Here is a 12315-nt window from a genome sequence, read left to right on the forward strand (position 1 = left end):
GCTGCTGGCTCAGAGCTGCAGACCGAGCTGGCGAGAAGGAGCCCCTCGTGGAGGCCACGGCCTTGCCCAGGCAACCTATGCTGTTTTAGCCTCCGGAGTCCAAGGGGCTATCTGGAGATTTGGGGTGAGGACGACCCTGTGAGCAGAGGGCTGGAGGTCTGGAGCTCTGGGCCCAAGCATGAGCTTCCCAGGCGGAGCGCCCCTTCCTAGGCTTGGGTCACAGGGAAGGCGACCATCTCTCGGTGACCAGGAGCTTGTTGGTTGGAGCGACTCACCACTTTGCCGGAGGATGCCTGTCATTTCGGAGGGGCCAGAGGAGAAGGCGTCCTTCTTGTGGGGGAACCTCCTTCCGAGCGCCGGCGTGGCGGAAGGAGCCCTCCCTCCGGGTCGTGGCGCAGCTCGGCCAGGAGGAGCTGGGGAGCCCTGCGCCTTCCGGGGCTGTACACCGCAAAGTCTCTTTCTGGCACTTTCGTGCTGAGGGAAAGGCCCTCTGGAAACGGGGCTGTTTGGGCCCCTCAGCTGACTTCACATGGGATCTCTCATCTTCTGGAGGGAGGAAGAGGAGCCCGAGTCGGACGCAGACTGCTGCTTCTGTGACTATCCTGGTGTCTGAGCCGCGTGGAATCTGCCGCGGTCATTTTGCCACCTATATCTACTTCCATTTCAGACAGTTCCAGTGTTGCACGTTTCGGGGCTGGCGAAGGGTACTGTATTTTCTCAGCACCTTTATGCTTTATCCCCGCAGTGCTCCCTGGATATACAAAGACACAGTGTTTTCTGGAATGCCTGCACTGCCAGGGGGGCAGGGAGATGTTGGGGGCTGATGAATTTTTGTGGACGTGGCCTGTGCCCTGGCCTTGGTGCACTTGCCAAAGGAGATAAACCTACGAGGGTTTGGTGTCGCCGGGATGTCCTCTTTGGGGTCTCCTGAGGCAGCGAAGATGAAGAGGATGGCGAGCGACTCTCCGGAAGCCGATGCCTGGCTCCCGTGTCCTGCTGGAGGAGGCATTCGTCTTGGGGGGAGTTCTGCGAAGAGATGGCCGCCTTCTTGGTAAGTTTCCCTTTCAGGATTATGGCACTGCCATCCTTTTCAAGTGCGACACCTTGTTCCAGAGTTTGACGTGGTGTGTAACCAAGATCTCACACTGGTCTTCTGCTGTTCCTTTTGGAAAGTATTTTCCAGAAATGGATCTTCGGGTTCTGCTTCAGGCTTTGGACCTTTCACGATGTTCCTGTTACAAGTGGCCTCTTGTGCTGTGGGGGCCTGTGACTGCACGAAAGGCTGAGAGCTCTGGCATCCCTTCCTTCTTTTCTGGAGCTGGAGAAGGACTCCGGCTCTTGGTTCTGTGGTGAGGCGAACGGCCACGACTGTGCTTTCTCTGTCTCCTGATGGGACGGCACATCTGTAGTTGCAAGAACACCCCTTTCTGCCCTCAGCCGCTTTCTTTTTCTTCCTTATCCTTTTTGTCCTTGTTCTCATCTTGCTTCTGCATACGGGCCATGGGTTTTTATTGTTGTTCTGTCTGTCTCGGTTTCATTCTTTCCTCAGTTCTAGGAAAGCAGAGGGCATTCCAGTCATGTTTTCTTGTGCGATTAGCAGCAGGAGCCACAGTTTTCCCCTAACTTCTCTAGCATTTTCCATTCCAACAACCAGTCAGGTTGATTTGCATCATTTCAGACTGCGGATTCTCCAAACACACACGGGATCTTTAGGGGAGCTGCGTCAGAGCAAGGATGGGATATCCACACTGGTGATGGGCAATGCTTAATGCAGGAATAACCTCCGTTCCCTTCCAGCTGGACGAGTATAGACACAAACACAACTTCGTCTTCAGATACTACAACTGCACTTAGTCATTCTGTTCTCCTTAGTTGTGTCTACCCTTTGTTTCTAGAAGCTCTGCAAGCTTCAGCTGCTTCAGGAGTTTCCTTAGCCTGTTACTGAGTGGGTGATTCCGTTGTGCACTTGTGCCCCCAAAATATACCAGGCCGTCTTATTTTATTTTAACTCTTTGATTTAACTCTTTTATTTTAACTCTTTGATGCTTATTGTTCCTGAGGTTGACAGTTAATGAACTGCCCCAAGGTCACATGGGTGACAGTGTAGCTGGGACCTGATATCACGTAATCTCAGTCAAGAGCTTGTACCTGCAATCACGACTAACTTTAACTTTCCCTAGAGTTTTAATGACTTCCAGTGCATTGCTCTTCTCCAATAAGAAATTTGTATCTGGAGAAATTTGGTGTAATTTCTTGTCCCTGGGGTCCAGCACGGTAGCCTGGTGGCTGAAGCCCTCACCTTGCATGCGCCAGGATCCTATATGAGCACTGGTCTGTGTCCTGGCTGCTCCACTCCTCATCCACCTCCCTGCTGGGCCCTGGCAGGGCAATGGAGACTTGCCCAAACCCTTGGGACCCTGCACCCGCATGGGAGACCTGGAGAAGGCTCCCGGGTCCTGGCTTTGAATTGGCTTTGGCTGTTGTGGCCACTCAGGGAGTGAACCAGCAGACACAGAATCTTTCTCTCTGTTTCTCCTTCTCTCTGGAGAGCTGACTTTCCAATAAATAAATAAATAAATAAATAAATAAATAAATAAATAAATAAATTTCTTGTCCCTAACCAAAAAATGAACAGCAACAATAACAACAAAACCCCTTCATAGAATTAACTGTTGAAGATTTTGGAGATTTTTAAAACTGGAGCTCATGTAAAACACATTTACATATTAAAAGACAACTTCCCTAAATGTCAGTTTAAAATATACATTCATCGGGATGTGGAAATGAGCTTATTTCCCCTTATTGCTAGTGTTGCTGTCTGTGAAGACTGGGCAAGTTGCATGGAAACATCCTAGGGGATCTGACTCCACCCAGCTTTCTCTGCCAGATAACCTCTCTAATTTTTCCACTTGCCTGCCCCAGTCTGCATGACTTCCAATTCTCCTTTCCCCGTTTCTCCAGATGGCAGGCATCTCTCAGCCTCCTGGCTCCTGCATATTCTTCCTAGGAATTGGAGCCAATTCCTGCAATCTAACTTCCTCCACTTCAAATGGATATGCATAGCTTCTAGAAGAACGAGGCCATCTGACTCCTCTGCCTATTGTCGTCCCTTGCCAGTATCCCTGTCTGACCTCGGCTTTCTCCCCCAGATGAACGTCATGAAGAAATGACCATTGACCTGACTTGCATCCAATTTTCCTGCTGGTCACCATCTCATTTTAATTCTTCTTTCTTCCCCCTCACTGGTAATATCTTATGCTTCTTTACTTGGGGGCTGTTCCTACCCCCACTGTGGTAGTATTTTTGTAACACAGAGCAGGTGGATTAACTCTAATGTTTAACATTTCAGCCATGTTGGCAATTATGCCACTGGAGAGCTGACTCAGAAATGACCAGAGAATTGACTGTTCACTTCCAGGGGTGTAGGTGAAATCGCTTGGCATCAACTCACCATGTAATGACGGCAAGTTGCCATACAGTAATGGCAGGGCCCTCATAGAACATACCCTAGCATGATTTGTAGTCTTCTTAGCTTGTTAGGATCTGAATATGTCTGTCTGTCTTGGCCTTAGAAAATTATGGGTCTGATGCACTGATCTAAACATTTCCTGCATTATCAACAACCTACATTGTCCTACTATTATCTGGAAAGTTTGAATTTATCTGAATATGACATGTAAAATTGGATATTTCTAAAAAATAGAAATGTTGTGTTGGAATTTGTGCTGATTATTGGGCTACTGTCTTTAGCAGGGAACATTTCTTCTGCTAGATCTTTTTATTTTAAATCTTTAATGTTTGTACTTTAGACCTGCCATCTCTTTGTTTATATTTTAATTTATCATTTAATTGTATTTATTTTATATTGCTATTTGATGAGAGCTATAAGTTCTATTTCTCAGGCAGAAGTCCAGAAAAATCATTCTTTTTCCTTTCTCTCTCTCTCTCTCTCACACATATACACACATAGAATTTGGGCCACAGTTTCAAATCTTCATTGATTCTCACACACATAGAAATGATCCTGACTCTGTAAGTTTAATTGTTTTCAAAGGGAGGAGGTTGTTTTACCTACCTAATCCCTGTCACTTCTAGACAAATCTCCAAACCTTTTGTGAACATTATATAAACTTCTCTTCCTGTTCCATTCATTTAGTATTCTAGTAACGTATTCCCACTAAATCTTTTTGTTTCATTCTTATTTTTCATGCTATAACTCCATAGGCTCTGGGAGTTCCTCTTCCATTCTCCCCAACTGCCCTTCCCCGCCCCAGTGGTTTCCCCCTATATTATAACAATAGTATAGTTCTTCGGCAACAGCTAGAAGTCCATCATTCTGATATTTGAGTGTATCATGACACTGTAGAAATAGACAATGATTGAGAGTCCAGCATCCCTTTGTCATGATGTATTTAACAGTTTCATTGGGAATGTACCCAGGAGTAGAGGTGCTTAACCGCAATGTGTCTTCTCTTCTCAGCGTGACAGTCTCCCTTACACAGTTCCTCCAGATGAATATATGCATATACATGCTTACCTACCTGTTGATCTTGTATTTTGCACGAAGATTGTCTTATATCAGAGAGAACATATGATATTTGTCCTTTTGGGATTGGCTCATTTCACTGAGCATGATGTTCTCTAGTTGGGGACCATTTTGTCTGGTAATTCTTTATGCACTCTTATCCCTTCATGCCTTTGCTTGATCTCTGCCTCGAAAAATCCTTCTTGGTCCCACTGAGGACAACTTCTGTGAGTCTGTGTGCAGCCCCAGTCGATGGCAGGGAAGCAGTGTAAACAGGATTCATCTCTCCTTTCTTTACCTTCCAACTTTCAGAAGTTTTATCTTTTAGATAATATTTAGGACCATATAAATCTTAAGACCAAACAAAACCTTAAAAATCATTTGGAATGCCTTTTTTTTTGCATTTCTTTCATATTGTTTATTTGTTTGTAAATAAGAATAAATATTAGGATATTTAATGTGCAGATACTGTGTGCCAGGAGCTGACCTAGACACTTAGTGGATGAGGCAGCAGAACTTCTATTTTCATAGAGGTTTCTTTATGTTGGGAGAAGGAAAACAAAGCAAAATTAAGAAGACAACAATGACAGATCCTTAAAACACTGACTGGAAGAATATTACTTTGAAAAATGAGATAGGGCCCGGTGCGGTGGCGCAAGTGGTTAAGGTCCTTGCCTTGCACGCCTGGGATCCCATATGGGCGCCAGTTCTAATCCCAGCAGCCCCGCTTCCCTTCCAGCTCCCTGCTTGTGGCCCGGGAAGGCAGTCAAGGATGGCCTAAAGCTTTGGGACCCTGTACCTGCGCGGGAGACCTGGAAGAGGCTCCTGCCTTTGGATTGGCATAGCACCGGCCGTTGTGCTCACTTGGGGAGTGAATCATCGGACGGAAGATCTTCCTCTCTGTCTCTCCTCTCTGTATATCTGCCTTTCCAATAAAAATAAAAATAAATCTTAAAAAAAAAAAAAAGAAAAATGAGGTAGATCATGACTTGGGGGTGGAGAGAATTTTTTTGTCCTGGGAGGTCATGGGAAACATCTCTGAAATTCTGTTAGAGCCCTCCTGAACAAGAAGGAGCTGGCCAGATAAAGATGGGGAAAGAGAAAGTAAAACTAGTACAAGAGTGCCGAGAGCTTTCTGGAGCATTCTAGAAAGTGAATAAAAACAAAAAGAGGGCCTGGCACAATGGCCTAGCAGCTAAATCCTTGCCTTGCTTGTGCCAGGATCCTATGTGGCAGGCAGTGTGTGTCCTGGCTGCTCCACTTCCCATCCAGCTCCCTGCTGGTGGCCTGGGAAAGCAATAGAGGATGGCCCAAAGCCTTGTGTCTGTGTGGGAAACCTGGAAGAGGCTACTGGCTGTTGGCTTCGGATCAACTCTGCTCTGGCTGTTGTGGCTGCTTGGAACAGGGGACAGGGGATCTTTCTCTGTCTTTCTTTCTCTGTGTAATCTGATCTGCCTTTCTAATAAAAATAAATAAACCATTTTAAAAAACAACAAAATAAGGATTTTTTTTTTTTTTTTAACAAAGTCATGGCACTCAGTAGGAGCCAACTACTTGGAATTCATTTTGAAGAACATAAAAACTTCTAGTTTGCAAACTCTGTGTGAACAACCATACCTCAGTTAACTCTATAGTGCTGTGGCCCAACACAAACAGCAACAACAAACAACTAAATGTGAAGATAAAAGTTCCACATCAAGTCGCTGAGAATGTTAAGATGCTCCTTGTTGTAAACCAGGAACAAAACGTGTTTTCTAGGCTCCACAGTCAATGGGTGTTCACCGCCACGTTTGGCTCAGAGGGGAGGTCGCTGTTATTTGGCAACCTTTGGGTTTCAGTTTCCTCCAAGGCCCTTGCAGAGACTTAGATGAGCCTGTAACAGTTTTATTTGCCCTGCTAGTTTCCATTCACTCTGCTTTCTTCGCTTCTGTCTCATCACTGAAATGCTTCGAAACCTCAGGAGTTTTACAAGCTTCAGTCTGCTCTGGGCTTCGTGCCTCTGACATTCAATTTTCACACGTACTTTTCTGAATTCCAGGATGGTACTAGACTGGCTTCCGCTGATAGGATTTTTGCTTTCAACACATTGTCAAACATTACTGATTTGGAAAGTTTTATAAAACATATATGTTCATCTGAAATACTAATCTTGAAGTAAATATTTGTGTAATCACTACCTTGGTTACAAATGGGAGAGTGCATTTTATCTTTTTAAAAATATTCATTTATTTATTTATTTATTTTGGAAAGTCAGATATACAGAGAAGAGGAGAGATAGAGAGGAAGATCTTCAGTCTTTTGATTCAGTCTCCAAGTGGCTGCAACAGCCAGAAATGAGCCAATCTGAAAACAGGAGCCTGGAGCCTCTTCTGGGTCTCCCATGTGGGTACAGGGTCCCAAAGCTTTTAGAAATCCTGCACTGCTTTTCCAGGCCACAAGCAGGGAGCTGGATGGACATCAGGGCTGCTAGGATTAGAACCAGCACCCATATGGGATCCTGGTGCATGCAAGACAAGGACTTTAGCCACTTGGCTACTGTGCCAGGCCCCAAAAATGGGATAGTGCATTTTAGAAGTGGGGTTTTAGAATTGAAGATGATCTTTAGAACTGACAGTAAAATCACTTGGTCTGCTCCCTTTTTATAGGTGGAAATACCACGCCTCACAATTGCAGGTGGTTTTATGTAGGCCTTAACTTAATTACTGGTGGAGTTAACAATCATGAACTCAAAGCTAGCACACCTCATGAAGATTCCTTCCTTGCTTGCTTCCTTCCTTCCTTACCTCCCTCTGTTCCTCCCTCCCTTCGGCTCATTTATTTGAAAGTCAGATTTAGAGAGACAGAGACATCTTTCATCCTCTGGTTCACTTCCCTAGAGCTGTGCCAGGTTGAAATCAGCAGCCAGGAGCTTGACAAGGTCTTTTAAAATTTTTTCTGCATGCAGATTTCTTTAGACTGGACACGTGGTCTCCAGTTAGTGATGTCTCCCCTCTACTTTTTGATGTTTACCTCCTAACACCATTGATTCATTTTTCTCCCTGGAACAGATGATACCTCAAGTATTAGTTTTCATGTTACATTTTCTTTTATTATTTTTATTGCAAAGTCAGATATACAGAGAGGAGGAGAGACAGAGAGGAAGATCTTCCTTCTGATGTGTAGGAAGACATTGTGACCCTGGAAGGTCAGCAAGCACAGGATTGCAGTTCATTGGACAATATTTGCGTGAAAACAACCAAATGGCTACCTTTTGTATACCTGTTGGGAGATAGTTCAGTACGGGTCTAGTAAACAGCATGTAAATGAGAACACCTGGTGTAATATACAAAACAAAAGCGATTCCAATCTAGAGTGCGATAACAGTTGATGAGTTTGTTGATAAGCTCAATACTTCCTCCCCTACCCCATAGGACTCTCAGTGTGTAAAGTCTGAGGCCCCTAGTAAACTTTGGCTTTTGAATTATCGGCTCCGTGCACCAAGTCCATTGCTGCGGGACAGCGACACTGATGGTTCACTCCCCAAGTGGCCACAATGGTCGGTGCTAAGCCGATCAGAAGCCAGGGGCCTGGAGCTTCTTCCAGGTCTCCCACGCGGGTGCAGGGTCCAAAGTGTTTGGGCATGTCTCCATTGCCCTGCCAGGCCACAGGCAGGAACCTGGATGGGAAGTGGGGCTGCTGGGATTAGAACTGGTGCCCATGTGGGATCCTAGCATGTTCAAGGCAAGGACTTTAACCACCACGCTATCGCGGCGGGCCCAGTTTTTATGTTACTTTTTAGGAACTAAAAAAACTGCTTTTCCTACTTGCCTACTAAAGATCAAGAAAGTGAGAAGCCAAAGAAAGAGAGAGAGAGAGAGAGAGAGAGAGAGAGAGAGACAGAAAGTAAAAAGCAGGAAGGAATAAGGAGAGGAGTGAGAGAGAGAAAGAAAAGGAAAAAAGAAAGGAAGGGAAACAAAGGGAAAAACAGATTTGCATGACTAAGGTACCCATCTTTTGGTGAATCCAAGGTACCACAGTTAATTGAGTAATTGAGATGGGAGGCAAGGAGAGAGAGAGAGAGAGAGAGAGAGAGAGAAGCAATGTTAATAACTCAGAATCACCTAGAATCAGATCTGAAACCTCCTAGACAAAGAAAAAATGAACTTACATTTTCAAACCTCTCAACCTCGAACTGTCTTTGGAAAGAAAAGTCACAAAAGTAGAACTCCAACACACTTCTGATTCCATGATTCACATCTTTGCCCACTGAAGTATGAGACGTTGAATATATTCTCTCTAAAGATGAAGTAAGTAGGGTGATAAGAATAATTAAAAGAATAGCTGTGTGGCATAGCGCTTAAAATCACAGCTGGGATACCCACATACGGTATCAAAGTGCCTGGTTCAAGTCCTGGCTGCTCCAGGTCCAACTGCGTGCTAGCGGGAGACAGCACATGATCAGAAGTTACTGGGTGCTTGCAACCTGTGTGGGAGACCAATACTGAATTCTTGGCTCCTGGCTTCATTCTAGTCCAGCCTAGGTTATTGCAGACATTTGGAGAGTGATAAGACAGAAGATCTCCATCTTTTGCTCTGCCTTTAAAATAAGATAAAAATAATTTAAAAAATAGAACCCAGTGCGATGGCTCAATTGACTAATCCAAACATTGCAAGTATTGGGGTTCCATATGGGTGTTGGTTCATGTTCCAGATGCTCCACTTTCCATCCTGCTCCCTACTTGTGCCCTAGGAAGGCGGTAGAGGTTGGCCCAAATCTTTGGGACCCAGCACCCATGTGGGAGACCCAGAAGAAGCTCTCAAGTCTTAGCTTCAGATCGGCCGCAGCTATTGGGGAATGACCTGGCAGATGAATGATCTTTCTCTGTCTCTCCTTCTCTCTTGTAAATCTACCTTTCTGATAAAATAAATTAAAAAAAAATTTTTGAAGGCTAGAGTCCCATGTTAAAAATCCATCCAATTACGTATAAAATGACATGTATCTTCAGACTAGACCACCAGGGTTTCTCCATAAAAAAGTCCCTAAAAGGGAAGCAACTGTTCCTGAATGAGAGAATTAGTTTCTTTTCCTCAACTTTGGATATGTGTATCTGCAGTCTGAACAACCTGGTATTGGAAATCAGGTTCTTGGTGCTGATATTCAGGCATAGCTGGTAAAGCCATCGCCTGTCAGTTTTTGCCCAACTACTCTGCTTCTAGTCTAGCTCTCTGCTAACAGCCTAGGAAAAGCAGTGGAAGAAAGCCCAAGAGTTTGGGCATGTGCCACTTAGGTAGATTAAGGGTTTTTCTGATGATAATGTTGGTGGAGGCAGTGCTAGATAATGTGCGGAGATGTGCAGGAATTTGCTCTGGAGCAACAGTTTGTCTCTTGGTGAAATGAATGTAAATTATCATTTCATCTTTTCCTGTTTGACTTGGATTATTTTGCACCAGTTCACACATCCTCTCTTCAGCTCTAATGTATTACAATCCTCTATTAGCTTTTTCTTTGGAAAATGTGTTTTTCAGTGTTGAGCTGTAATTGTGTTTAGCATTGTTAATTTTAAAATACTGATTTTCATCAAAATTTGATCTGTTATCACATAAAGTGATTCTGAATTCTTCTTCTTACACTAATAAATAAGGAAATAGTATCCTTTTTTGATTATTTAAAATTTTTGATGCTGGACCAATGTTGTGGTGTTTCAGGTTAAGCTGTAGTCTAGGATATTGGCATCCCATATATGCACCAGTTCAATTCTGATCCCACTGCCTGTCAGTGCACCTCAGAAAGCAGTGGGAGGTGGCCCACGTATTTGGGCTTCTGTCGTCCACATAGGAGATCCAGATGGGAATGTAGCCTCTTACATTCCAGCCCAGGCCCTGCTGCTGTGCCATTGGGAAAGAACTACAGCAGATGGAAGATCTCTCTCTCTCTCTCTCTCTCTTTCTTTGTAACTAAAATAAATGCATTTTTAAAATAAAATTTTTGATGCTGTTTTAGTTGTTATTTTGATGCTTTCTGCTATGTTTACCTAATTTCATTTTATCTAAGACATCCTGTTGCAAAAAGAGAAAAGTTAATTTAGTCTACCGTAAAGCCTCTAGAGAGGAATTTGTTTGTTTTGTCCTGTGTCTGGAGACCAGCTCTTTGAAGTCACCTTAATTCAATTTAAGGATTTATATTATCTGAAAGACCCAACAGCTCAAACTAAGGTCAGAGCAAGAGGATTTAGATTCTAACTTTTGTCATCCTGATCCTGTGAGGCTGACAAAAGCATTTCTTTCTCTTCAGAAACATCTTCTATGTGGATAAGATGTGTGGCCAGGTAAAGGTGGGACTCTGGATCTACAGCTTCCCCTGAGATGGGCTTGGTATCTTTTCATGACCATTTTTATTCTTACATGATTTCAGACCTGTGAAAATATTTTTGGCAACTACCTTGTTCAGCCTTGTTATGACTTGAGCTGCAAAAGGAAAAGAAGTCATTGGACTTCTTGATATATATGTGAGGGAGACTTTAACAAGTTCACAGAAAATGGAAATAAAAGATAATGTAGATTTCTCTGTGCGCAAGTGTGTGTGTGCATGTATGTGTGTGTGTGTGTGTGTGTGTGTGTGTGTGTGTGTGTGTGTGTGTGTGTGTGCATGTGTGTGAAGGAGTGAAACTGAGATTTTGAGGCATACCTAACTAGAGATCCTGAAAAATCAAACCATTTTCTCTTGACAAATTCAGTATGTGTGATAACTTAGCATCAGATGAGTTCTTTTTTGTGAGGTTCTGCTAAAGATAAAACTTCTCTTCGCATACAGAATCAGTCACTTAGTATGTATTCTTTGGTGTTCGTTTCCTGGTTCCTTTCTCCCAACAGGATTTCTGTAGGATCTATCAATGTTGTTGTATGCAACTGAAAATCATTCACCTTTACTTTTCTTTCCAGTAATCCATTGTATGAATTCCAAAATAATTCATTGAATCCCTTCTGTCTTGCTAGACATGTGAATTCTGACTATTGGGGAGGTTTGTAACAGTGTTACTACAACCATTCTGAAGCATTGCTGCTTGGCACACCTGGGTATGGGAGTGAGCCTGGTGAGGGAACCTGGTAGACTCCCCTGCTGGGCTGTTGCTTCCACTGGTGGGCATGAGAGCTGGGATTGGAGGTGGGCCAGTCTGGGCAGGACTACAGCACCCATCAGTCAGAATTTGGGCTGAATCTGGGGGTAGGCCAGGCTGGACTAGGCTGCCAAACCCACTAGTGGGAGAGAGTCCAAATGGATATGGGCCAGTTGTGCTAGGCTGAAGCACCAGATGGCAATTGTTGGGATTGGGTGCAAGTTATGTTTGGTTAGTGTGTAGTAACACCTGGTAAGCACAGAATCCAGGGCTGGGAGTGGGCCTGGTGAGGGAACTGTGTGCACTCCCCTGCTGGGTTACATCTGCCACTGGTGAGGAAGCAGCACCTGTTGGCTTATGTGTGGACTGGATGTATGGGTAGGTCGGTGTGTGCTAATCCACAGCAACCATGGGTGTGCAGGAGAGCAAGATGGGAAATGGGATGGACCAGGCTAGGCTGCATCACATGCCAGCAAACACAAAAACTGGCTGAGGGTGGGCCTGGTGGAGATTGTTGGGGGTTGTTTTGACTAGGTTGTAGTACCTGCTGGTGTGCATGAAGACTTGGGTCTGTGGTGGGCTGGGCTGGACTATTCTAGGCCACAGCACCGACTAGTTTGTATTAGAGATGGAACCGGGGGCAGGACTGACCAGGCAGCTGAATCCACTAGTATGTGTGTTATCTGGTACAGGTAA

General features: G+C 44.4%; 1 pseudogene; it reads right to left on the reverse strand.

Moving 5' to 3' along the window:
• Nucleotides 1-1090: 1090 nt before the first annotated feature.
• LOC121157233 overlaps nt 1091-12315 on the reverse strand; it is a 46188-nt pseudogene continuing 34963 nt past the window's right edge.

Source organism: Ochotona curzoniae, unplaced genomic scaffold, assembly GCF_017591425.1.
Source record: "Ochotona curzoniae isolate NIBS_2020 unplaced genomic scaffold, NIBS_Ocur_1.0 contig_3520, whole genome shotgun sequence".
NCBI lineage: Eukaryota > Metazoa > Chordata > Mammalia > Lagomorpha > Ochotonidae > Ochotona > Ochotona curzoniae.